The sequence below is a fragment of the Saimiri boliviensis genome, chromosome 7, assembly GCF_048565385.1.
Source record: "Saimiri boliviensis isolate mSaiBol1 chromosome 7, mSaiBol1.pri, whole genome shotgun sequence".
Taxonomy (NCBI): Eukaryota; Metazoa; Chordata; class Mammalia; order Primates; family Cebidae; genus Saimiri; species Saimiri boliviensis.
In genome coordinates, this window is record NC_133455.1 from 55,293,713 (window position 1) to 55,321,290 (window position 27,578).

A 27,578-nucleotide genomic window follows, 5' to 3' on the forward strand; every position below is an offset into this window, starting at 1 on the left:
CGTATTTACCATACCCAGCACAAAATGTGTATCCAATAAAAAATTGCAGGGAACAATATAGGATGGATGAGTTAGCACAAACAGGTTTTTTAAAAACCTTAGAGGACTCTTTCATTGCATGGTTCCATGTACATAGCTTGTTTGTTTCGCTCATTTTTGTTGGTTTGTTTTAAAATGGCCTCCGCAGTATCACCAATGTTCATAAAACAAATTTAATTATAATGGTTCTGCATTTAAACTTCAGTGGCATGCCATGCAGTACTTTCCCCTTAAGCATGCTTTTCCAGTTCCTACAGAGTATACTCTGGCTTTCAACTTGCCTGCTAGCTATGCAGGATATTACCTATTGGCCCTCAGCATTCATTTTCACTCCTTTTCCACGTTTTTTTAATCACAGGGCTGGAAGCCTGGCAACTACATTTCCCACATTTTACAGATGATTTTGTTAGTAAAACAGACTCATGCAAGATTTGGTAGATAGAAAGGAAGCTGAGGCTGTTCTCCTTACAGTGGAAGCAATTCATGCACACATTGCAGCAGACTCAGTTTTTGCAGCAGCCATACTTTTCTACTGTCTAGGCCAGGACCCTGTATCAGCTGTAACATTGGCTGTGGTTTGACACTGTTCCCAACCATTGTGCAGGAGCAACATTTCCTCCACCCTCTGGGTAGCAGCCACGGTGGCATGATCCAAAAATACTTCACAACACCCCCTGGACTTCCACTTTCCCTCCCTTCCTACACTTGTGTAAGCACCTAATTCCCTGTATTAAAACCTTCCTGTTAGAAATACCTAGGGTGTTTTTTTAACTTCTACATAGAACCCTGCAGTGCCGTCTCCCACCTCTGCTCCCTTCTTCTCCCCATTTCTTCTCTGCCCATCCTGTCAGTCACTCTACTATTGGTGGTCACATTATTCATATTTTTTTATTCATCCATGCCTTAGTGCCAGCCACTCCCTTTTCCTAACATGCCCTGCCACCCCCATTTCTCTTTCTCTGTCAGGTTACCTCATATGCATTTTCCCAAACCCAGTTCAAATGTCCAGCCCTCAGGAAGAAGCTGTTTTCCTCATACCATTATGAAATCCTTCAAGGCAGGGATTAAGTTTTTCTCATCTAGGGCCCAGGATTGGGCTTAGTATATGAACAAATAGTCAACCATGCTGAAAAGGATATGTAATCATGCATCCTGACTTATTAGAGTAGCTGTAGTTTAATATGCAATGGCAACATGAAAATACTTAGTACAATAAACAACAGCTTCTCACCAGAATCAAACATTTTATGCATAGCCCTATTGTACCATAGCCATGCTAATTATTCATTTACTCAATAAACATTCATAGTTCCTATGCAAACAGAAATAGTCTTGGGAAGAGGGCATTCTACCCTGTTTTCCTCTCTTTAATAATGGTAGAGAATTCTAGAAACTTCATGCCCAATGGAACCTTAAAAATTATCTTATTTGTGTACCTCTTTTACAGGGAAGAAATAGAAACAAGGAAATTGAGCAAGTTACCCTGCATTAAACAGTAATTTAACCGCAAAGCTGAGACCAGAGCTCAGGACTCCAAATATCCCAGTCCTGCATACTCACCCCTATGCTATGCCACTTACCAAGCTAAGGCAAATTGTTTTAACAAAATATGATAGGTGTAGTTCATACAAACGCATCAAATAGGTGATCCATACAATTCTCAGATTGTATGAGTTTTATAGACCACACACTTGGATGTGCAGGAAGTTGCAATTTTATTATGCAGACCATCCTCTTTTTAAACAGTAATCCAAGACTATAAAAACAATCATGCAAACTGAAGGTGTGCAAAGCAATCTTCACATTTGAACTGGGTCTTGAAAGATGCGTATTAGATTGCTGGGTGGAAGGCATTTTAAGCCAAGTGACTGGTGCAAAAGCATGCATGCATAATTGCAATTGTTCTGTGACCTCTTTGATTTTTATCAAGATATTAAAAATTCTCTTACTGTTGGCTATATTTACAGAAATGAAAATATATTAAAACTCATAGTTAGTATATAATTTATAATATTAGATAGAAGGCCGGGTGCGGTGGCTCAAGCCTGTAATCCCAGCACTTTGGGAGGCCGAGGCGGGTGGATCATGAGGTCGAGAGATCGAGACCATCCTGGTCAACATGGTGAAACCCCGTCTCTACTAAAAATACAAAAAAAAAAAAAAATTAGCTGGGCATGGTGGCACATGTCTGTAATCCCAGCTACTCAGGAGGCTGAGGCAGAATTGCTTGAACCCAGGAGGCTGAGGTTGTGGTGAGCCAAGATCATGCCATTGCACTCCAGCCTGGGTAACAAGAGCGAAACTCCGTCTCAAAAAAAAAAAAAAAAAAAAAAAAAAAAAAAAATTAATAATAATAGATAGATAGATTGAGAATTAAAGTGTTTTATTACTTTGCAAAAAACTTATCAAGAGTGGTTTCAAGAGCACTGACTTTCTCATCAACATATAACTTATGATAAGTACTGAACATCTTTTCTGTGCTTTGGTGTATTGTCATGCTCATTTCTAAGTTTGGATGAGCTTCCAACATTTTATTTTTTGCACTTTTGATTGCAGAAAATATCTCTGAGAGTTCATTTAATGGGTGGTTGTTGCAGACATCACTTCCTCTGGGGCACCTCCATTGTTTTCATCATAGCCACTTTCCTCACAGGTTGATAAATTCACCCTCATTGTTTCCCTAACTGCATATCTACAGTTTCTCATATGGTGCTTCCCTTTCATTCTACTGGCCAATTCTGTCTTCTGATTATTCATTTTATTAAATGTCATGTGTCTATCATTAGGAAACAAACAGGCAACATGACTCCATGCTTTGCTGTCGGCATGAAGAAAGACTTTGTGCACCAACAGTCTTCTCAAGAAATGAGATAAATGCCTGTTGGTCATGAAGGCATCTGTTATTTACGGAGAGAGCATATCATAGTAACTGAAATCTGAGCCATGTTATTAGAAGACTGATATTATTTAACCCATTACAACTGACATACATGCATATTAGAACCAGGCAAAGCAAGGGCTGCACATACATATATATATATATATCTGGGATTGAAATGTATATTTATATATATACACACACACACATATACACACACTTCTGGGATTGAAAGGGATTGAAATTGATTTCCATTTTAAGCCCTCATTCTACCTCTGGCAGAAATTAATCTCAGTCAATTCAGCACCCACTCTACACACAACTCCCTGACACTCTCTAGAGGCAGTTGAAGTACTAGTGGCAAGTATTTGAAAACATAATTCAAACAGCTTAAACAATAAGGGGCCTTGCTGGCTTACATCACTAAAAGCACAGAGGTAGGACAAGGACTCCAGCTCATTTTCACTCCAGTTCATTTGGGTCTGCTTTGCTCTATATGTCAGTTTAATCCACAGGCTACAGCCATTATGGTCCTACACAAGCCAAGTTCAAAGAAAGAGAAGTAAACTTATGAAAGTTCTTTCAGAGGGGTTAAGAAAGAACTTTCTCAGAGTTCCCCAGTAAGTCTCTCCTCAGTTCTTATTGGCCCAAAAAGGTTCCATACTCGTTTCTACACCTCTTAGGTCCAGATAGGATTATCTTTATTCCATTTAGACCTACCCTGGAACTGAAGCACATGGGCTCCTGGGAGCTGAGGGAGGAGCGGGTGACGCTGACCAAAAATCAGGTTGTTAGCATAGAAAGGCATAAAACAGATGCTAGCTACAACAGAAATTTCACTGCAGCCCTGACCTGCTTTCTGCAGTCACAACATCAAGCCATGAGCGAGGGCAGACTGGTTCTCAGTCCTTACCTGTTCAAATTGTCATCAGCTGAGATGTAGTTTCCCTTCTGCTCTTTGGTCCCTATTGTCCCTTTTGATCTCATGGCAACTTCCTTGGACGTCAAATCCACCCCCTGGAATACCTGGCTAGGCCTTGCCCAGCCTCCTCATTGGAAAATAAGACTTCTATAGGTCAGCTGGCTCTCAGTTTAATGTCACCACAGCACTCACAACCCCTAGGAAAGCTTTCTACTGCCTTACTCACAGCTCAGGAGCCCAGGAGAGGCTCCTGAGGCTGTCTTGGCTTCTCTCTGCCAAGAAAATCATTTAGGGTGAGACTAAGCCACCAGTTCATTTCCTGTGAAATCTACCCCCTTAGAGCCACCATTTCTGAAGCTTCAACTTCAAAAGCAATTAGCTTTTTAAACCCCGCAAGACCACTCTGTGAAGGCTTTCAATTATGTTGTGGGCATAAGTTTTAGAGAAACTCTTGTACACAGAAAACAGGTATAATGATGTTTATTGTGCCACTGTAATAATCAAAAGCTATAAACCGCTGGGCATGGTGGCTCTCGCCTGTAATCCCAGCACTGTGGGAGGCCAAGGAGGGTGGATCACGAGGTCAGGAATTCAAGACCAGCCTGGCCAATATGGTGAGATCTCATCTCTACCAAAAATACAAAAATTAGCAGGGTGTAGTGGTGCACGCTTGTAATCCCAGCTACTCGGGAGGCTGAGGCAGAAGAATTGCTTGAACCCAGGAGGTGAAGGTTGCAGTGAGCTGAGATCATGCCACTCACTTCAGCCTGGGAAACAGAGCAAGACTCCATCTCAAGAAAACAAACAAGCAAAAGCTATAAACAACCTGAAGTTCCAACAACATGGACAAATTGTGATCTATTTCCATAAGGTACTAATACTGAATAGTTTAACTGAAATCACTAGATCTATATCTAACGACATGGATATGTCTAAAATACATACTGCTCAGTGGAAAGAGTTGTAAATACGGCAAATGTTAACAATTGGTCATTCTGCGATATGAATTCTCATCTCCTTTTGTATTAATCTCTGTACTTTTCTGTATGATGAAAATAATTTGTAAAATTAAAATGAATACAGTTGACCCTTAAATAATGAAGGGGTTGGGGTGCTGACCTGTGTGTTGTTGAAAATCTAAATATAACTTTTGACTTCCCCAGAACTTAACTACTCATAGTCTACTGTTGACCAGAGGCCTTACCAATAACATAAACAGTTGATTAACACATATTTTGTATGTCATATAATGTATTGTATACTGTATTCTTATATATTATATACCTACGTATCATATACTACTCTTACAATAAAGTAAAAGAAAATGTCATTAAGAAAACTATCAGGAAGAAAAAATGTATTTACTATTCATTAAGTGAAAGTAGATCATCATAAAGATCTTCATCCTCATCATCTTCACCTTGAACAGGCTGAGGAAGAGGAAGAAGAGGGGTTGTTATTGCTGTCTCAGAGGTGGCAAAGGCAGAAGAAGTGAAGAAGGTGGAAGGCGAGGCAGGAGAAGCAGGCATGCTGGGAGTAAGTGGTATTGAAAAAAAGCTCCATATAAGTAGACCCACACAGTTCATACCCATGTTGTTCGAGGGTCAACTGTATTTTTATATAACAATTTTAGAAAATGATAACCATCCATTTACTATAATTACCAATGGTTCCTAGATTAGGGATTTTTGTGATAAGTTATGAGTTTAGAGGTGTTTATAAGTTTAGAGGTGTATGTACCTCTATAATGTATTTGGCTAGGTAATCTCCGGTCAACTGTTAAGCTAGTTCTGTGTTCCCATCACCCCTTTCTCTAAGTTTTCCCTCTTTTTGCAAAATAAGAGCTTACCTCCCATGCAAGTGAAGGTTACAGAGGTTCCCTGTCTGGGGTATAGAAACCTCTGGAACATCCATCACAGGGATGATCCTTTACATTGGCTTAAAGACCTGTGCTCTCTTCCTGGAGGAAGTTTGCATAACCTTACCATGTTGAACTCAGGAGAGGCCATCAATTACTTCTTCTAAAGAAACTAGATGGAAATGATGTGTGTTCCTTTGGAACAGAAGTTTTGAAAGATTGCTCATGGTTTACAAGATCTTGTTGTTCTCTCTGCCAAGAAACCAGATGTTCTAAATGACCTGCTCTGTTGCTGTCTCAGACAAGAGGCAGAGCTGTAGCCAATCTGCAAGGAACAAGGACTTGTCTTCAAGTTGTTGAGTTTTGGGGTTGTATGCTACCTTGACCTAATTTGGCTATCCTGACCAGCACAGTTTAAAAACATACTAAGTGAAGAGTCCAACACAGTATGGCCAACATGGGATTTTAGAAAATAAGAGCTTTCAAAATCATTGCTAGCACTTTCCAACACCATCTTTTGTTGTTGGTTTGTTTGGTTTTGGGGGCGTTTTTTAAGTGCAAAAGTTATTATAGTAAAGTAAGAGTTATTTAAACTCAGTGAATCCAACACTGAAACCTAAACTATGCCTCCTTAACCCCATGGCAGCTCATTTTGGCATTAGCCTTATGAAAAACTTCCTTAGGATAGTTTTTAGGATAAACCAGTGATTTCAACATCAGCATGCAAAGACTTTTCAAAAAACAGATCTATACAGATAATTTTTAAGGGGATTGATTTATGTATATCTTCAAATTCCATCTGTATGCATCTCTAAAATGTATTTGGCTAGGTAATCTCCGGTCAACTGTTAAGCTAGTTCTGTGTTTCCATCACCCCTTTTTCTAAGTTTTCCCTCTTCTTGCAAAATAAGAGCAAGTGAAGGTTACAGAGGTTACCTGTCTGGGGTATAGAAAACTCTGGAACATCCATCACAGGGATGATTCAAAATATTAGTGTCTGTGCTGAAAGAGTAAATGATTCTGATGACTGGGCACCAACACCTGCTGCAGCTCCTGTGGTTTCTGATTCTTTGGCTGTCAAAATGCTTGAAGCAAAACCTAATCCAGTTGTCCACTGGTTATTAAAAAAAGAAAATTATTTAAAGTTTAAGTTGGCCAAGTATGGTGGCTCACGCCTGTAATCCTAGCACTTCAGGAGGCCAAGGCGGGAGGATCATCTGATGTCAAGACCAGCCTGGACAGCATGGCAAAATCTTGTCTCTACCAAAAATATAAAAATTAGCCCTGTGTGGTGGTGGGCACCTGTAATCTCAGCTACTCGGGAGGCTGAGGCAAAAGAATTGCTTGAACCCAGGAGGTGGAGGTTGCAGTGAACCAAGATCATGCCACTGCACTCCAGCCTGGGCAACAGCGAGACACTGTCTCAAAAATAAAATGAGTAAATAAAATATAATTCATTTGGGGCAAGTAACTTGGAAATTGTTCTAAAAATTCAGTTATTGCTGCCTAATAAAATTTCTTCCATTCTGATTTCTGTGACTGAAGCTTCTTGAGGCTTACAACTAGAGAAAAATGCTAAATATGAATAGTATCAATGCTGACCCTTGCCTCATTCTAGCAATAATGAATATTCATCATGGATATGTAAACTAACTTTTGAAAGCCTCATCTATTTAAAGTATTACTTATTATAATGTTTAATAATTATTAATAAATATTTTAACATACTTGTGTTTTCAATCAATTTTGTACTTAAAAATGTAGATAGCTAAAGCCTTGTGGTCAACTGAAAAATTTTATAACTTAAATTTTAACTTATATATTTATTTTTGTTACAGAGAAATACAGTGTTTTATATATACATAAATTAGATATAGCATTATCTATTAAAACATAAATGTGTGTAAAACAAAATATAAGTCTGTTGGGAAAATGGAATTCAAATATAAGTCCAAAGAGGAAAAGGAATTATGCAAAAATTACTCATCTAAAAAAGACTTTTTGTGTAATTTAAAAATAGCTGATGGTGACTACCAAATCCCTCTGGTATTTAATTTCCCTTCGATACATTTAAAGGAGAAATACAGCAATTTTATTTTAAAATGTCAATATTCATAAACCATAGGAGATAATATTCTTTACAACCATTTAAACTTATAATTAAAATGTTTATATATCAACTTAAGAATGTGCCATAAGTTTTCAAAATTCTTTTCAGGGCCACGTGAGCAAAACCATCTCAAGACCTCAGAGATGGAGTTCTCAACACCCATCCCTCATCCCTCAGCTCCCGCTGGGATCCCGGCACTGTCCACTTGGTGGCAGTAGTGTCTGTGCAGCCTGACGGAATCCTAAAGCAAAATGACTCCTAAACCGTTTCCACATTTCATTTGCAATCAACATGCTAAATTAACAGTTTACATTTCCCTTGCACTAGAGCAATAACTGTCCACTGTGACTTACCACTGCTGAATTTCAAATGATTTCACTAAAATTTCCAGTCATGTAACAAATAGCTATAAATACCAGAGCTACATAAATCTCTTTTTACCCACCGGGGAATGAGCCGGACATTAAATTCATTTTTACACTCCTCTGTACTTCTCTCTTCCCCACTGCTCACACAGTGTCTGCCCACCCCTCAGCTTCAGTTGCTAAGCAACGGAAAGAGCTTTGTTGTTCTTAAACACTAACCATTAACTGCCCTCATTTTCTCTAATGAGAACATGCCTGCAGCCCAAATTACCTCCTTTTCCTGAAAAACAGCAAGATGCTTATAACTTATGCTAATCATAAGGCACATACCATCCCAATAGATAAATGCAAGAAAAGTAAATCCAGGAGGCTTGAGCAACTCTGAACATAGTACACAAACACTGTATTCGTAAGGGCCAATTTTCCCTTATTTAAAAGATTGTTATTTTAGTGAGCACCTATTATATGCTAGGCAGTGCGTGAGATGCTTAACATGCATTATTTATTTTAATGCACAACCCCACTTTTTGAAGGTTTTTATGCCTCAGCATGGGGCAACTTTTTAAGATTGAGTTGGACAAAAGATACACTGTTGTTTTGAGGAAGAGAAAATGAGAATAGAAACTGGCTTACCCCTTCACCAGTCATTCTTAGGAAAATCTGGTTTTTTATCTTAATTTTTACTTTATCTGGATTAGAAAGGTCAGACCCATGGAAGTTAAGTGACTTGCCTAGATTCTGTCAGATCCTAACCTAAGGACTGCACACTGCCTCTTCCTCATATTGGACTCAGAATTATGCGGGAATTACTAACTTTCAACATCTGTGCCCGACATGTAGAAGTATGATGAAAATTTCTACATTAAAATTCTGACAGGCTCTTGATGCATGAAAGAAATGTTTGTGGTATGAGGGGAGTTGAGTGACTCCAGTTTGAATCTTGCTTTGCCACTTGCATAACCTGAGAAAGCCCCCTTCTAATTTGGGGCCTCAATTTTTCCCCTGTAAAAATAAAGATAAATAGTATCTACCTCATAGGAATTATCTGAAGATTAATGTTGTTTATTAACTGGAGTATGTTAAAATCCCTGTTAACAAATGGACTGCAACGTGCATAATGGTTCAAACACTAGGCAGGGTTTCTTCTAGCCCATCTTGCAGTGCAAGGCAGGCATCCCTCCTCAGCAGCATGCCTCAGCTTCTGGGGAACAGGTTGATGGCAGTTCTGCGGTCATCAACACAGGACTTTCAAGATCACCTAGGCATCATGTTCACCCAGGTAAACTGGAAGCAGGAAAAAGGGGAAGGAGGATATTTCAGAGGCTTCTGCAAGTCAGACCAGGAAGTGGGACACCACTCCCACTCACATTCCATCAGCCGGCACTCAGGCACAGAAACACAGCCGTCTGCAAGAAGCTGAGAGATACAACCTGTCTAAGTACCCAGGAAGAAAAGAACCCAGATTTGGAGAATACCTAGTGATCTCTGCCAAGGGTCATATTTCTGTAATCATTTCTTACTATGCACACAGTAACACTGCAGTTAGTGTTACCTTCTTCCCTTCTCTCGTCCCCTTCTTACTTTTTAATTTCTCTTTCAGCCATTCTACTATGTAAATAATATTTCTGACATAAGATATTACCATTGATCACAGTATAAAAACTCTTCAAATGATATCAGAACAGTAAAATAGAGATGAGATTATTTTTATTAAAAAAAAAAACAAAACACAAAACAAAACACCTCTTGCCAAGAAAGGATCTAGGCTTACTTATATTCATTATTTTAATTCTGATTATAATTACCTCTTTGCTAAGACACCATTGGCTACAGAATACTTGACTTGCTAAACTACAAAATAAAGAAATATTCGAAACAATACTGGATTCTCCATATTTTATTTTGTAAATATTCTAGAATATCATACGTTCTAGTGTTTGAGGAATCTCTCCAAATCAGTTTATCGAATTTTCTCTGTTTAGAAGTTAGAAAAAAATAAGCGTAAAGAGAGGTGACATGCCTAAAACCACAATGCTACTCAGTGGCAGGGCGGAGGCTCTTGACTTTTGGTCAAGATTATGAGGAAAATGTATCTAAAGCCCTTATCAGCGCTCCAGAAATGGTGATAACTATTGAAGAGGCACATGCAAAGTGCTTTGCAAATCTAGGGTGGCTCAACAGAAGCATAGACATAGCTGATTTCCTCAGTAGGCTGATGCAAAAATACCAGTTTTCTCTAGAAACAATATCATTTTTGGTCGAAGTCATTTATCAAATTAGCTATACAATTTTAAAGCAAAGAAAACAAGAGAATTCACATTTGATGGGGAAATGAAGTGAAAATTGAAAGTTCCAGATCTGGGTGGGAGAAGAGACTGGGGAAGCAAACCGAAGTGGAACAGAAGATATTTGCATGGAATGAGACAAGATGGCGGCAGCGGTGGTGCGTGGGGCTTCAGCAGCTAAGAGCCAGCGTAAAGGCTCTGGATAGCTAAGAAGGAGAGTTTTTTTCACCTTACTTATTAAACATGAGAGATTATACAGCAAAAATAAAAAAAAGACAAGTAGACAAATGTCATCATGCCATTTTAAAGACAAATTCGTGCTTAGAGAGCAAAATGATTTGCCAAAGAAAAAAGCAGAGCCAAGACTTGACCCTGACCCTTGACTCCAAATCCACCAATCTTTCCATGAACATATACTATAAAAAGGGGAAAAGTGACTTACCAAAGACAAACTCTATTCACTTCATGATTGCACAGTTACTGACCGTGGTAGATTGATCATAAACATGGCTCCTAGTCTCTACTCACCTCATTTATCCACGCTGATTGCAATGTGACTGGCAGTTCTTTCTATCAGCGGGTAGGGTCTATTTCCTCACCTCTTAAACCTGGCTAGCTTTATGACTTGCTCTGGTTAATGGAATAAAGCAGAAATGATGACGTCAGTTTGAAGCCAGACCGCAAGTGAACTCACGTGCTTCAGTTTTCTCATCTTTGGATTCCTGCCTCAACCATGAGAAACTGTCTGGGCTAGCCAACTGGAAGATGAGAGAGAGACTACTTAGAGTAAATTCATGCCAGGAGCAACCTTCCTCAACCAGAAAACAGAAAACACGTGAAGGAGCCCAGCTAAGTTAGTAAAGCACAACCCTAAAACAACACTTAGCGTGCTGCAGTGGCTCACACCTGTAATCTCAGCACTTTGGGAGGCCACAGAGGGCAGATCACCTGAGGTCAGGAGTTCAAAACCAGCCTGACCAATGTGGTGAAACCCCATCTCTACTAAAAATACAAAAACTAGCTGGGCGTGATGGCAGGCGTCTGTATCCCAGCTACTCAAGAGGCTGAAGCAGGAGAATCACTTGAAGCTGGGGGGTGGAGGTTGCAGTGAGCTGAGCTCATCGCACCATTGCACTCCAGCCTGGGCAATGAGAGTGAAACTTCATCTAAAAAAAAAAAACTCTTTATTATTATTCTCTAGTCTACTGGGCAGGTCTGCCTGTCTTACAGTCCTTCCAACTGTCTATTCCCAGTAGACGAGGGAATAATAATAAAGAGTTGTTGTTTTAAGCCATTACATTTGGGGTGGTTTGCTATTCAGCAATTGCTAACTGATACAAGGGAAACCTGGCATTCAGCGCCAGATTGAGGATCAGGCTAAATCCGCAAAGATTCACCCAAGTATCACAGAAACATATATCTGTGTGTGTGTATGTGTGAGAGAGAGAGAGAGAGAGAAATTAAATATGTGTCAACTACCTCTACTTTCTACAGCTTTCTTTTGTAGCTGGCAAAATGTATGTTGCTCCTGCTTCTGGAAAAGTAGAGATTATTATTACATAAAAACACAAAAATTACTCCTTTTAATCACAACCACACCACCATTAAATAAATATTTAATAAATATCTAAAAACATTGTTACTGTTGCTTGAGACAGAGTCTCACTCTGTTGCCCAGGCTGGAGTACAGTAATGTGATCTTGGCTCACTGAAACTCTGTTCCTTTCTCCTTTCTGGCTCAAGCAATCCTCCTGTCTCAGCCTCTCGAGTAGCTGAGACCACAGGCACTACCACCACACCCAGCTAATTTTTTGTATTTTTTTGTAGAGACAGGGTTTCGCCATGTTGCCCAGGCTGGTCTCGAACTCCTGAGCTCTAGTGATCCAACCTGCCTTTGCCTCCCAAAGTGCTGGGATTACAGACATGAGCTACCCTATCCTGCCAAATATCTAAAAATATTAAATCAAAGGGCATCAAGTAATCAAATGCCCAAGGTACCCCTATGTTTTTGTTCAATCGCCTGCTTTGTGTATAGATCATGGCATAAAAATGCTCTTAGAAGAGTGTACTAATTGTCCTTATTTCCTCGAGAAACATCAAAAGCAAATGACAAGAGGAGTACTTTTATAGTCCAGAAATAGAAACGTTAGGGCTTTGAGAGGTAAGATCAGGTCAAAATGTGACAGCTGAAAAGGATGTCTCATTCCTCCCAATCTTTAAGTCTCCCTTCCTTCCTGAACAACTTTCCTGTGTAGGAGACTGGCTGTGTAAGAGAATATCAGTTCCAGATACCAACTCATCTTTAGACTTTGCTGAGTTCGGAGTTTGGAAGGTCAAGTTTCAAGAAAACCATGCAAAGTCATTTACGAGCTATGCAAGAGTGGAAATTCCATATGGTTTCTGACTTATAAAAAGTAAAATAATATTTTTTAAAAACTATCTTCTCTACTTCAACTTGTTTTCTTAAAGTATAACCTTGTCTTGTGGTTATTCTCTAAAGGGAAGTGTGTTTTAAAAGTCTTCTCTGGAAATAAAAAAGTTATTCAAGTTCAAATTTTTGGTCCGTGTCAGCAAGTATTTGCACATACTGTTTGCCAGCAGGCTGTTGGTGCCATACAATTAACTGAAGGCAGGCTGCCTTTCTTCAGACCTAGGTTGGATGGAAAACGGAGAATGATTCTGACAGTTACATTCTAGATGTAATTAACATGGAAAATATTTAAGTGGAGTATAAAAAGCTCAGTTATGTCATGCCAGAGGCCAATTATTTCTCCCACTTAACTTATGAGAAGGGATTGTTGGATTGTTTCGTGGTTAGGAACATGGCTTTGGGATTCCAGTTCCTGCTCTGACATTTACTTGCCGTGGGACATCAGATTTCTCCTCTGTACAATGAAGATAATGTTTATGTCACAGAGATATCTTGAGGAAAGTGTATCAGGTAGCCAATGTTTATTGGGGCGGGCACTGTACTAAACGTGTGACATTTTCTGTTGTGTTTGAGGCATTACACTTTCAGGTCTATTTTGTACAGCAGTTTGATCTCCCCACAACCAATACAGCTGACAAGTACAGAGTTAAAAACCAACTATGTGAGTTGAATGGTGTGAAGGGCTAGTGGGATCAATCAGTGATAGCCCTACCTCCAGGAACGAAATGTAAATGAGAAGCAATGGAACAAGAAGCCACGGACATGCTCTTTCATTTCAGACAAACTTAGCTGGAGCCCCAGCTCTGCCACTAACTAGCTGTAAGGCAGCAGTTAAATCATTTAACCTCGCTGAGGCATGGCCAACCCAAGTGTAATGTGGGGATGATAATAATCACCCGAGGTTTTGCCAGGATTGAATGATGTTATGACATAAAGTGCTTAGCACAATTAATAGATTTCATAACAGCAATGCTATCTCAGTATGCCAGCCTATGGGTGGGAATGCTCCTACCAGTTGCTCAGAGCACCCCTGCTAATGGGCTGAGCTGGTGACACCCACACAATTCCTTAATCTTCAGACTCCCTTCTTGTCTCTGGCTGACTTCTCCCATCCTTCTTGTTCCTGGAGTAGTCCTCCAGATGTAACAGTAACAAAAATTAGGGCACCACTGTTTATCACATTCCATCTGGATTTGATTCGATTTCCAGTCCTTGTCATTCCTCCTATAATACTTTTGTGCTTTTCTTTAACATATTCCTTCATCACAAGTTATCTGTGTCATTTGACTAATTGAACACTAAGAGCAAGATTATTTGCCTTTTTCCATGTTCTGATGCATACTTCCAGTTCTAATACACAAGTAATGACTTTATTCTCAGCCCCAAGTACTAATCACAGATATTAAATTCAATGCTCACGTTGCACATTAATCAGTGGGAGGAAGCCCAGATGGAAAACATTTTCAGCTAGCATATTCCATGAAGTGAGAAGAACTCTCAGCTCTACTGACAACTAACAAGTAAAGTCTACCACTAGAGAACAGCCTCATCTGGCCAGGCACAGTGGCTCACACCTGTGGATTCCAGCATTTTGGGAGGCTGAGATGGGCAGATTGCTTGAGCTCAGGAACTCAAGACCAGCCCGGACAACATGGTGAAACCCAGTCTCTACAAAAAATATAAAAATTAGCCAGGTGTGGTGGTGAGCATCTGTAATTCCAGTGACTGGGGAAGCTGAAGTGGGAGGATCACGAGCTCAGGGGGTTGAGGCTGCCATGAGCCATGATCATACCACTACCCTCCAACCTGGGTGACAGAGTAAAAAAAAAAGAGAGAGAGAGGGGGAGGGAGGGAGAGAGAGAGAGAGAGAGAGAGAGAGAGAGAGAGAGAGAGAGAGAAAGAAAGAATAGCCTCATTTCATTTTCTAAATCAGACCCAGCAATGATATAATCTACATACTCTGCATCAGTTCAAAATGAAGATATATGTAAAGCTGCCATCTGTCTTCATTTGTCCTGATGAGACTCTCAGGATCAGCCAGACAAAGAGATGACCTCATAGGGGTGTGTGTCCCCTCACGGATGCTGCTGCTGCCATGAGGAGAATGTCCCTGGATCTTGCAGACTTCCTTTCTTTTAAATTCCACTTTTTGCTAGACCCTTGGGTTACCACAGTTGTATAGCAGTCTACACAGTAGACAAGGAGGGTTAAATCATATATTCTTCCCCTTTCTGCTGCCTTCCCCCTACACATATCCCAGTGGGGCCGTCTCACTGCAGGGCAGTCAGCTGTGTGTCATTCTCCAAAGGTAAAATTCCTCTTTCTCTAAGTACCATTCTCACTGTTGAATGCTGTTCAAGTATCTCTACTTTGTTTTGTGTCAATATTTCTCATAATGGACTTAATAGCACAATAAATAGGAGTGCTGACTATTCACGAAGGCAATCCTGCTGTTTTCCATACTTTCAAGTATTGAGTCAAGTCCCTCTGGTTTCTCTGGGGTCTAGTCATGATGGCCACAACCAGACTTCCAAGTTCATGAATATCTTCCGTAACGCATTAAATTGTACTCCAGTGCACTATTTTCACTTGACTAAATTGGCACTACTGTATGACTGTTACAGTATTTCCTGGAATGACTTCAACATTTATTTCATTGTAAAATGCTACAAACCACATTGTGTTCACAGCAGTATTCAGCTAGCACTTTGACTCCAATATGCCTGGCATAGCTAAACTTTTCCTTTCCCTTTTCCCCCATTTTAGTGCTCTTCAATAGCTGAGACAGAAAAGGCAAGAGTTACTCAAATCAGTCAATTTAATTTCTTGGAAATGTTATACATTTCATTTTCTTCTGAAATACAATTAAATCAAAGTAGCGTTCAAAGAAATTTAGGTAGCTGTATGTATTTCTGGGGTTTTTTTTTGTTTTTTGTTTTTTGTTTGTTTTTTTTTTTAGCAGTTTCTCAGTGCTATATATCAGGAGTTGGCAAACTAAAGCCCAAAGCCAAATCCAGCCTGCAGCTTGTTTTGCAAATAAAGTTTTATTGGAAAACAGCTTTGTTCATGTGTATATGTATTATCTGTGGCTGCTTTCACACTTCAACATCAAAGTTAATTGTCCCAAAGGCCTAAGATATTTACTGTCTGGTCCTGTACAGAAAAAGTTTTCTGACTCTTGCTATAGATGAAAGACTTTAAGTAAATCAATTTATGTATTTGCGGTTGGGAATGGGATTGAAGAGATGACTTCCATTTAACTGAAAGGCAGTTTATACTTGAGATTTCCTTCCTATGTTGGTTTGAATAGAGTCCCCAACCTTTCATGTCCACCTAGAACCTATAAATGTGACCTTATTTAGTAACAGGGTCTTTGCAGATAGAATCAAGTTAACATGAGGTCATGCTCAATTGATGTGGGCCCTAAATTCAACAACATGTGTTTTTATAAGAAGGAGGAGATTTGGAGACACAGAAGACACACAAAGGAAGATCATGTGACAATACAGGCCAAAACTGGAGTGATGCTCCCACAGCCAAAGAATGCCAAGGATGCCAGCAGCCATGGGAAGCTAGGAAGAGACAAAGAAAGCTCTTTCCTAGAAACTTCAGGGAGAGCATGGTCTTGCTGACACCTTGAGTTCAGATTTTTGGCTGCTAGAACTATTAGAGGACAAATTTCTGTTGTTTCATGCCACCACGCCATTGGTGGCAATTTGTTACAACAGCCCTAGGAATCTTATACATGCTCAATTCACGTTCTGGCTGTGGTGTCTCTAGACTACTTTTCTGTTTTACTGTGAGAGGAAGATCAAGTAACTAATGCAATTGTAGGTCACTGATGCCCAGGAAATTTTAAATATATATAATGATGATATAAAATAATTTTTCAACTTTGTAAGTGAGAGTTGGGTTATAGAAGAGATAAGAAAGTTAGGGGAAAATAATTCTAAAATTAAAGGGGAGAAATCAAACAAGAAAGTGTATGCTTTCATAGTGTTCACATTTTCTAACTCTCAGAACCTCACGTTGAACATTTTCTCCACACTGGGCGCTCCCTTCTGCTTTGAGCACTGTTGTCCTGATATGTCAGTTACTTCTTCCCTCACTGCCTTCAGGTTTCTTAGGAAGTGATACCTTAGCAAGGAAACTCTGCCCTGCCACCTCATACAACACACACACACACCTTTACCCAGTCCCTTTGCAGCTTCTTTGCCATGATTTTCCTTCCTAGCACTTACATTAATTTGTTTATTTCATCTTCCCCCACTAGAATGTAAGCACTGAATGGTCAGGAACTCTGTTCTGTTTTGTTCACTTATGTATCTCACTCATGTCTGTGTTTATGAAACAGGAACATGAAGAAACAGTGTTAAGCCCTGGGTTTACATTTTGGAACTAGCATCTAGTCATGTGAACTTCAGTAAGTGTCTCATAGCGCTAAGCCTAATTGTCCTCACTTATGAAGCAGAAATCAAAAGACTGGTTAAAGATATATGCCTAATCCATTGTAACTTTTGAGATAATATTATTATGGATGTGGAGATAGGAGCATTGAAAGTAGAGTAATTCTAGTGTTCGTTCTTTAGCTTCCAGAGTGATCGGGGGCAGTAATAGCTTCATAATTGAGATATATTAAAATAACCTTTAAGAAACCTACTCCCAGAAATATGGTGTATAACCAAAATGTCTTCATCAGATTCACTGAAATTCTTAAGATTCATAATAATTGATTCAAATCTCTATTAGGTACATTAATTAGCAAAATTGAATTTACACCCAAAGCCCTAGCTGCAAGGGAGTCCAGGAAATGTAGGTTTCTTTTTCAACCTCCCCTCTTGGAAGAAAGGGTGGAATACAGGTTATCTGAAGTAATATGTAGTATCTAGCACTAACAGCACCCTTTGTTGTTTATATGTTTATGTAGCATGACTCACAAGAATCAATTCACCATTTTATCTTCAGATTTTCCTCTATTTACAAGAGGGAAAACGAAACATGTTTAAAAGCATTCTGATATATTAGTAGTAAATGTATACTATTAGGATTCTTTGATTTGACCAATTTACTGCAAAGTCATTGGATTTGAGATACACAAATCAGACCAGGTACAGGGACTCATGCCTGTAATCCAAGTACTTTGAGAGGCCAAGGTGAATGGATCATGAGGTCAGGAGTTCAAGACCAGCCTGACCAGCATGGTGAAACCCCATCTCTACTAAAAACACAAGAATTAGCCAGGCATGGAGGTGCGAACCTATAATCCCATCTACTCAGAAGGCTGAGGCAGGAGAATCGCTTGAACCCGGGAGGCAGAGGTTGCAGTGAGCTGAGATCACACCACTGCTCTCCAGCCTGGCAACAGAGCAAGACTCTGTCTCAAAAAAAAGATACACACATCGAATGCAGCCAGAAGCCTTCCAACCCCAAACACACAAGCAAAATTGGTTCAAAATCCAACCCTGGATACCATAACCTGCAAGCCTAGAGCTCACCCCAAAATATCTGTGAACTCTGCATGAACTTATGTTCCTAAGTTCGACTTGACGTTGGGACTCCTACTTCCACATGTGCTGGCTCTGTTACGACTTTTTGATCCAGATAGAAATTTAACCCTTTTCAAGATCTTCTGAGCACTCCATTCCCATAAGTTTTAATGATCCTAGTTTCTACTTAGTGACAAGCATACTCCATCTTGATTCATCTGTCTCAGGTACTCTCCTTATCTCATTCAGAATTGTTTAGTCTTTATTAATTGACCGGAATGCATTTATCCGCAAGTATCAGAAATCAAGCTACAGTGACTTAAACAAATAAAGGTTTACTTTTCTGATATAACAAGATGTGCAGAGATAGGCAGTCCAGCACTAAAATAATGGCTCAATAATGTCATCAGAGTCCCAGGCACCCTCAGTCTTTTTGTTCCACTACTACTAGATACCTTTTGTTCTCATGTGTATGGTCTCACGGTCACAAAATGCCTGCTGCACTTTCAAGCATCAGATCATTTTCTAAGTGATTCTAAGGCTGAAATCAGTGAAGTACTGACTATGGTATTCATTATATACCACAAATCATATTATATACAACATTTTAGAAACTAAAACAGAGTTAGCTTTTAAAATATATAATAATTTTCTGAGCATATGCAAATTGAGATTCTAAGGCAGAGAAAATATAATAAGCATTTCAGGAATTGCAATAAGAGCCACTACCTTGAACGTGCCTGTGTTATGCACCAGACATTGTAATAGACATTTTACATGCATTATTTTATTTCATTCTCATGATGCATCATTATGGATCTGACTTTCAGAGATTTTACGTGATTTGCAAGAGGTCACACAAATCCCATGCCCGGTGAACCTAATTTCAAACTTCATGCTGTACCTTCCTTTGGGGGCATGGAGCCTTCCTTTTGTTTTATACCAACATCCAAGCTACAGTCCCTGAGTGCTTCCAATTTATCCTAATGCACTGTGATTTCTAACACATATTAAGGGAATGGAGCACGCTTTATACATTTTCTACTTTAAGGTATTTTATTGGTAGTGTAAAAGTTGTCACATTAGCATTAAAGTATATCCACAACATTTAGTTATGATAAGATAGGTTGTGGATCTATTTTAAGACTGGATTTCTATGGCCCAGATATTACACTATAATATAACCCTGCCTCCATTAAAAACTCAGTTTAAGAAAATTGAATAAACATTGTGTTTAATTAAGGTTCATACATTATGCAAAATAGCTGCCTGTATTTGCAGTTGTATGACAAACTACCCGTTAGAGCTCTAACGGGCACCAGTCCAACTAAAAGAACAAAGTGAATTAAAGCTAGACACAGATTAGTATTGCATATTCAGTACTTTTCTGCACCTTACTCCACTTCCCCACCCTTGTAGATTTCCTTCCCTTGTTTTAGGTACACTAGGACCCCCAGTTTCCCTCACTACTTTGCTCTATCAAAACAAGGGAGGATTTATTAAGGAGGTATATGAACTTGTTGAATGGCTAATGACATTTTGCTGAAACATATTCAAACTAAACATTACTTCATCTAGACATTTACATTTTGTTTTTTACATTGAATTGTATAGTGAAAAATTATTTCCAGTAAAGAAAAATGGCATACAGATGAAGTAAGGAAACACGGGAAGAGAAGAGAATTAGCCAAGGGACACTTTTTTTTTTTTCTTTTTTGTTGCTTTTGTTTTTGAGACAGTCTCATTCTATCACGCAGGATGAAATGCAGTGGTGTGATCTCGGCTCAATGCAATTCTCCCTCCCAGGCTCAAGTGATTCTTCTGCCTCAGCCTCCCTTAGGAGTAGCTGGGATTACAGGTACCTGACATGGTACCCAACTAATTTTTGTATTTTTAGTAGAGATGGGGTTTTACCATGTTGGCCAGACTGGTCTCGAACTCCTGACCTGGTGATCCTCCTGCCTCGGCCTCCCATAGTGCTGTGATTACAGGAGGGAGGCACCACACCTGGACAAGACTCTTAAAATTAGAATAAACCTCTTATGGTAAACCTGAAGGCAAACCTAATTAAGTTTATTTAAGGAGATTTGGGGGTGGGAATAAAAGGAACTGGTAACTGTTTCTTTTCTTCCTAATGATATCTATTCCAAAATAGGGGATACCAGAATATTGATCATTTTCATTATCATCTTTGTTGATGTCGTTGTCATCATCCTAGCATAGTATGTTCCTTCATCTGACATATAATCTGAGATCTGAGACCCCTCCTATGTCTGTCTCTGTTACACTGAAATAGACAAGAGCTGGCACTTCTGCCCACCAGTCACATGCCAGGATTGTGCCCATTCTTTCCCAGGCATGATCTTATCTCTCAGTATTTCCCAAGAGGTCTTCAAGAACAGAATATATCCGAATTACTTGAGGCACTTATTTAAAATGCAGATGCCTGGGCCCTGCCACAGTTTTATTGAATCACAACATTCTGTTCATCTAATGCATAGTAAATTTGGGGAAGCGCTACATGCAATTTCAGATAGTCTCGGATTTAACAATTGCTTGAACTACTTATGATTTTTTTACTTTAAGGTGATTCAAAAGTCATATGCATTCAGTAGAAACCACACTTCCTCAAGTACTGTCTTAATCCATTTTCTACTGCTATAACAGAATGCCACAGACTGGGTATAAACTTTATAAAGAGCTGAAGTTTCTTTGGCTCAGAGTTCTGAAGACCGGGAAGTCTAAGAGTATGGGGCCAGCATCTGTTCCACATTTGATGAAGTGCCCCCTGCTGTGTCAAAACATGGTGGAAGGGTATAAGGGCACAAGAATGTGTGAGACAGAGAGAGAAATGAGGCCTAACTCACCCTTTTATCAGAGCCCAGTCCCATGATAACTAATGCACTCCTGCAATGATGGCATTAATCCATTCACGTGGGCAGAGCCCTCATGACCTAATCACCTCTTAAAGGTTGAGAGGTCTCTCCTCTTAATACTGTTACAACGGCAACTAAATTTCAATATGAGTTTGGGAGGGGACATTCAAACCACAGCAAGTACCCACATAACCATTCTGTTTTTCACTTTCAGTACAGTATTCAATAAATTACATGAGATATTCAATTTTTTAATATAAAATAGGCTTTATGTTAGGTAATTTTTCCCCAGCTATAGGCTAATATAAGTATTCTGAATGTGTTTAAAGTAGGCTAGGCTGATAGGATGTTTGGTAAGTGTACTAAAATCCATTTTTGATTTATGATATTTTCAACTTCTGATAAGTTTACCAAGACATAACTCAACCATATAAGCCAAGAAGTATCTGTATTAGCCCAGTTTAACAGGTGAGGAAATAGAGGTATTCAAGTAAACTATCCACAATTACCTGGCAACTCAAGCAACAGGGGCTGGCTCTTAACCTCTGCCCTTAACCGCTAAGCAGTCCTGTATTTAGTACTGCATTACTGAAGATCCTGGGTGTAACAGCAGCTGAGATCCTCAGATAGTCATCCCCCCTGCTTCCAAGGTCAAATTATATAGTGGTTGTGTATATGGGCACCAGTGTGAAACTGCCTGCGGCTCAAATTTTGACTTCAGCACTTATCAGCTAGGTGACCCTGTGCTCATCACTTCACTTTACTGTATCTCAGTTCTTATATCTACAAAATGGAAAAAATAGTACCTACTTCATAGGGTTGTTGTTAGGCTTAAATGAACTACTACATGAGCATTGCTCATTGTCTGGTATATTTTAAATACTCCGTGTGTTAGATATATTTCCAGCTTAAGTTTAATACCAACCTTAACCTAACTAAACCAGATAGCACCTCTAAGTCAAGGCATATTTTATGTATGCCTTTTGGTATGCTTGACTTTTTTTATGGTATATTTATTCTTTTGATTTTGTAGCTCTGATTTAGCTGATTACTGGAAAGTGTTTTTCTTATGTTAATTCTATCCTTGTGCTCCTGACTAAAGGGATACTTGATATTTACAAATTTGGAAAACAGCCAGCTCAATATTATTTTGGAACATGGCATATATTAAAATTGATGGATAAATGTCACTATTCAAAAATAATTAATGCCTTCTAAAAGGTTGACCTTTATGCTAGCATATGTTAGACATCTTAAAAGAGCATCCATTAGACATCTTGGAAAACACCAAAATACACAAGATAGCCCATTTATCATCTCCTACCAGTTCCCTCAAAGCATATCTAAAAATGAAAAGAAATAAAATCCTCTGATGAAATATTTGAATGATAAATATTCTTCTTATTGTCTTCACTTTAATTTTTCTTTAATTGAACTCTTATTAGGCTGAATAAATCGATGAAAACATGATTAAAGAGATCACTGCACCATTGGTTAAAGTCTTTTTATTGTAGTAAAAACATGTAACATCAGGTCTACTTTTTAACAAATGTTTAAGTGTACAATACACTATTGTTACTATACACATGATGTACAACCGACCTCTAGAACTTACTTTATCTTGCACAACTGAAACTTCAGACCTGTTGAGCAATAATTCACATTTCTTTCTTTCCCAGCCCTTGGCAGCCACCATTTTATTTTCTGATCCTATGAATCTGACTATTTTTGATGACACATGTAACTGAAATAATACATTATTTCTCCTTCTGCGGCCAGCCTATTTCACTCAGCATAATGTTCTCCAGGTTTATTAATATTGTCACATATTACAAAGTTTCCTTCTTTTTTAGGGCTGAATAATATTCCATGGTCTGTACATATACCACATTTCCTATATGCATGCATACATTAGTGGATATTTAGGTTGTTTCTACCTCTTGGCTATTGTAAAGAATGCTGCAATGAGCATGGGAGTGCAAGTGTCTCTTTAAGATCCTAATTTTGGTTGTTTTCTATAAATTCCCAGACACAGATTGGTGGATCATGTTATAACTCTATTTTAAATTTTTTTGAGGAAACTCCATACTGTTTTTCAAAATAGCTGTACCATTTCAGATTCTTACTAATAGTGCACAAGGGTTCCAATTTCTTCATATCCTCACCAACAACTCTTACCTTATGATTTTTTTGTAATGACAATTCTAACAAGTATGAGGTGATATTGTCGTTTTGGTTTACATTTCTCTGATAATTAGTGATGTTGAGCATCTTTTCATATACATATTAGCGATTGGTATGTCTTCATTGGAGAAATGTGTATTCAAGTCCTTTGCCCACTTTTTAATATTTGTTTTTGTCTTTGTTTGGTTTCGCTACGGGGTTATAGTTCCTCCTGTATTTTTTTTAATTTTCCACTTTGGGAGGCTGAGGTGGGTGGATCACAGGGTCAAGAGTTCAAGACCAGCCTGACCAATATGGCAAAATCCCATCTCTAATAAAAATACAAAAATTAGCTGGGTGCAGTGGCACGTGCCTGTAGTCCCAGCTACATGGGAGGCTGAGGCAGGAGAATCACTTGAACCTGGGAGGCAGAGGTTGCAGTGAGCTCAGATTGCAGCATTGCACTCCAGCCTGGGCAACAGAACGAGACACCACCTCAAAAAAAAAAAAAAAAAGATAAGTGCATTAATGATTTTAGTCAGGAGTAGTTGAAGTTTTAAAAAAGAGTTTTGGTTGAGCACAGTGACTCACACTTGTAATCCCAACATTTTGGGAGGGAGGCCAAGGTGGGCAGATGGCTTGAGTTCAGGAGTTTGAGACCAGCCTGGGCAACATGATGAAATCCTGTCTCTTAAAAAAAATACAAAAATTAGCCAGGCATGGTGGCACACACCTGTAGTCTCAGCTACTCAGGTGTCTGAGGTGGGAGGCTTGCCTGAGCCCGGGGAGGTCAAGGCTGCAGAGAGCTGTAATCATGCAACTGCACTCCAGCCTGTGAGTGAGACCCTGTCTTAAAAAGAAAAAAGAGAGTTTTAAAGTTCAATTTCTACTAAAAATTATCTTTGCCAGCTCCTAAAGCTACCTGATACTTCTACTTAATAGAAGAGCTCTCCTTGGGTATGGTATAGCCAGATCCTTACTTCAGAATTCAGTCATTCCTACTACTTTTACAATTTGCCCATAATTATCTAGAGTAAAATGTTTTCAAGATTATGTCAACTAAGAAATGGCTAATGGACTTCCCAACTTTGTGACCAAAATATCATTTTCTCTTTCTCATTAACTAATTCTTTTGTGTGAAATTTTGCCATGATCAATTTAAAAAATAAACTTAGAATTAAAGTAAACTTCCGAGTTGGTTGAGTCTAACCCAATAATATCAGTTTCACCAAGACTACAGCCTTCCCTGTTAAGAGTTAGAGGCACCACAAGATAGGATGGTCATTAACGCCACAGCAACTCAGAATTGTTCAACTTAAGGTTCCACAATGAGGAGGTGGCCTCCAGGGCCAAGCCCCGCACTACTTTGTAGATCTCTGTTACTCCTTAATGTGTCATTCTACATTCTTTAACCAGTCACCAAGATGACACTAATACAGACATGTCCCAACTTGCAGTGGTTTGACTTTGCAGATTTTCTACTTAACTGTAGGTTTATTGGGCCATTAAATACATTTTTGACTGACAATATTTTTAATTTATGGTGGGCCTATCAGGATGTAACCCCATCAGAAGTCAAGGAACATCTGTAATTGTTTCATATGAAGCAAAATAACATGTGCAACCCCATCTTACTTTAAACCCTAAAAAGTCTACTCTTTTTTGTGTGGTGATCACAGTATTTGACTCTCCAACATCCATTTACCTCACATAATTAGCATAAGCCAATCAGTTAACCCACATCCTCCTTGGTGTAGGAACAGGTACTTAACCTTATTTAGCCAAGGAAAGGTGAGTACGTATCTGTGCTGGGAGAGACAGCAGGTAGAGCTTCAAGTAAAAAGTTATCCACTCTTAAGAAAGAGAATTGGATGAGAAAATTCTTCTTTATCTTCGAGGTGTTGTTAGATCATGACAATCTGAAGATAAAGCTAACAAAGTCAGGCAGAGATCAAAGAATCACAGGGAAGCAGAGGCAGAGCCAAGGCACTGATATAATGCACCAGGAATCTACCCTGCCTTTGGACAGGTGTATATTACAAAGGCATCATATGAGATAATACATTTACCATTGTTTAAGCATTTTGAATAAGGGTTTGCCATTACTTGAGGGTGAAATCATCCTAATTATACTCTCCTCAGTCCCATAAATTGCTATGGCTTTTGTTTGCTTATACTCATTCCCGACCTCTTTCCCATTTCATACATGACACTCTCTTGTTGATGTTCAGCGAGGCTTAGCTAGTTTTCCAGCTATTGCTCTAGGTACATCGTATTCTGCTGTTTATAGTCACATGTAAACCTTCAAGTTCATTATCTTTTGACCTATCTTCCTGCTCTGTTGTTCAGGCTAGAAGTAAAGGACCTTAGCCAATTATTGTGAGTGGATGAGTATAGAGAAAAAAAAAAAAAAAAAAAAAAACGGGAAAATAAGTCACTTAATAAGATGGAACATTTCAATCTGAAAAGGCCTAATTGGTTCAACAAAGTTTTCTTGAATGACTGTTGACTTTAAGTAGTTGACAGCAGGGACCTTTTACTGAGAACTTACAATGGGCAGAGTACTTGACACATTATCTCATTTAATACTCACCACACTAAAAGTCATTCGAGTATAATCCTCATTTACTAATGAGAAAAATGAGGTCTGGACAGACAAAATAATTTTCTCAGGTCACAGAGCTAAAAAGTGGCCAATGCTACAGAATTACCCTCTGCCATACACAACTAAAAAAACAGACAATATAAAATAATTACTTTGAGCATTAATTAGTAGGCAGCCATAGGACTGTGATCCTTGAGACAGGGAAAACAAATTAGGTAAGTACCATAACTGCTTGAATCTCTGTCTAGAGGCACATTCTGGATTGCTGTATAGAGAGGCAGACACCAAACAGCTTGGCAATCTTGCTGAGTTGAAAAGACAGAGATTGAAGTTTTGACTTTGGAGTCTAATACTAATGGGGCATAGTAATCAAGAAGAGGAAATTACTTTTTTTAAAAAAGAGAGCTCTAGGCCAAGATGGCCAAGTGAAGGCAACACTGGAATGCAGCTCCCAGCGAATGAAATGCAGAGGGCTAGAGGACTTCACGATTCCAAACGAGGTGCCAGATTCATTCTGGTGGGACTGATAGGGCACTGAAAACAGCCCAGGGAAGGAGCCGCAGGGTGAGAGCCACCCAGGAGGGCAAAACAAGACAGGGTGATGTACGTCCCCACCTGGGACATGCAGCTGACTTGCAGGGTCAGGGGGCTTCACCCCCTTGGTGCTCTGATTCAGATCCTGTGCTTACCTCATCCCTCCCGCAACCCATGGTCTGCAAGAGCCCTGCCAGACTGAGGGGCACCCTGGGTAGTCAATACAAATCTGAGCTGTGGCTCCCACCAGGCTCGGCAAGTTGTCGCAGGGACCTGGGCAGAAGTTTGGACTAAGGCAAGGGAGACTGACCAGAGAAAGAGCCAGAGTTGAAAGCAGGGAAACAGGCCATAAGGCCTGTAAGCCCCACCCCTACAGAACTCAAACTGAAGCCCTAGCTAGAGAGCTGGGCAGCAAATAAACCAGTTTGACCCAAACCAAGCAGATCAAGCTTAGGGAAGGACAGATGCTATGGGGAAGGCGGGGCCAATCTCACCTGCAAACAAACACCAGGGAAGGACCACCCATCCAGCAACTTGACTGAATCTGAGAGAGCCCAAGAACGCCCTCTACCAACCAAAAAAGATACAGCTCCAACAGAGACGCCTCCAAAATCACCGACATCAAAGATCAAATGGAGATAAATCTACAAAGATGGGGAAAAAAACAGCACAAAAAGAATGAAACCATCAAAGACCAGAACACCTTTTCTCCTCCCCAAAATCACAACTCCTCACCATCAAGAGAACAAAAAAAGACAGAGAATGAATTTAACAAATTGACAGAAGCAGGCTGCAGAAGGTGGGTAATAACAAACTTCTCTGAGTTAAAAGACCATGTTCTAACCCAATGCAAAGAAACTAAGAACCCTGAAAAAAGATGAAATGCTAACTAGAATAACCAGCTTAGAGAAGAACATAAACGACTTGATGGAGCTGAAAAACACAACACGAGAACTTCACAAGGCATACACAAGTTTCAACAGCTGAATCGATCAAGAAGAAAGGATATCAGAGATAGAAGATAGA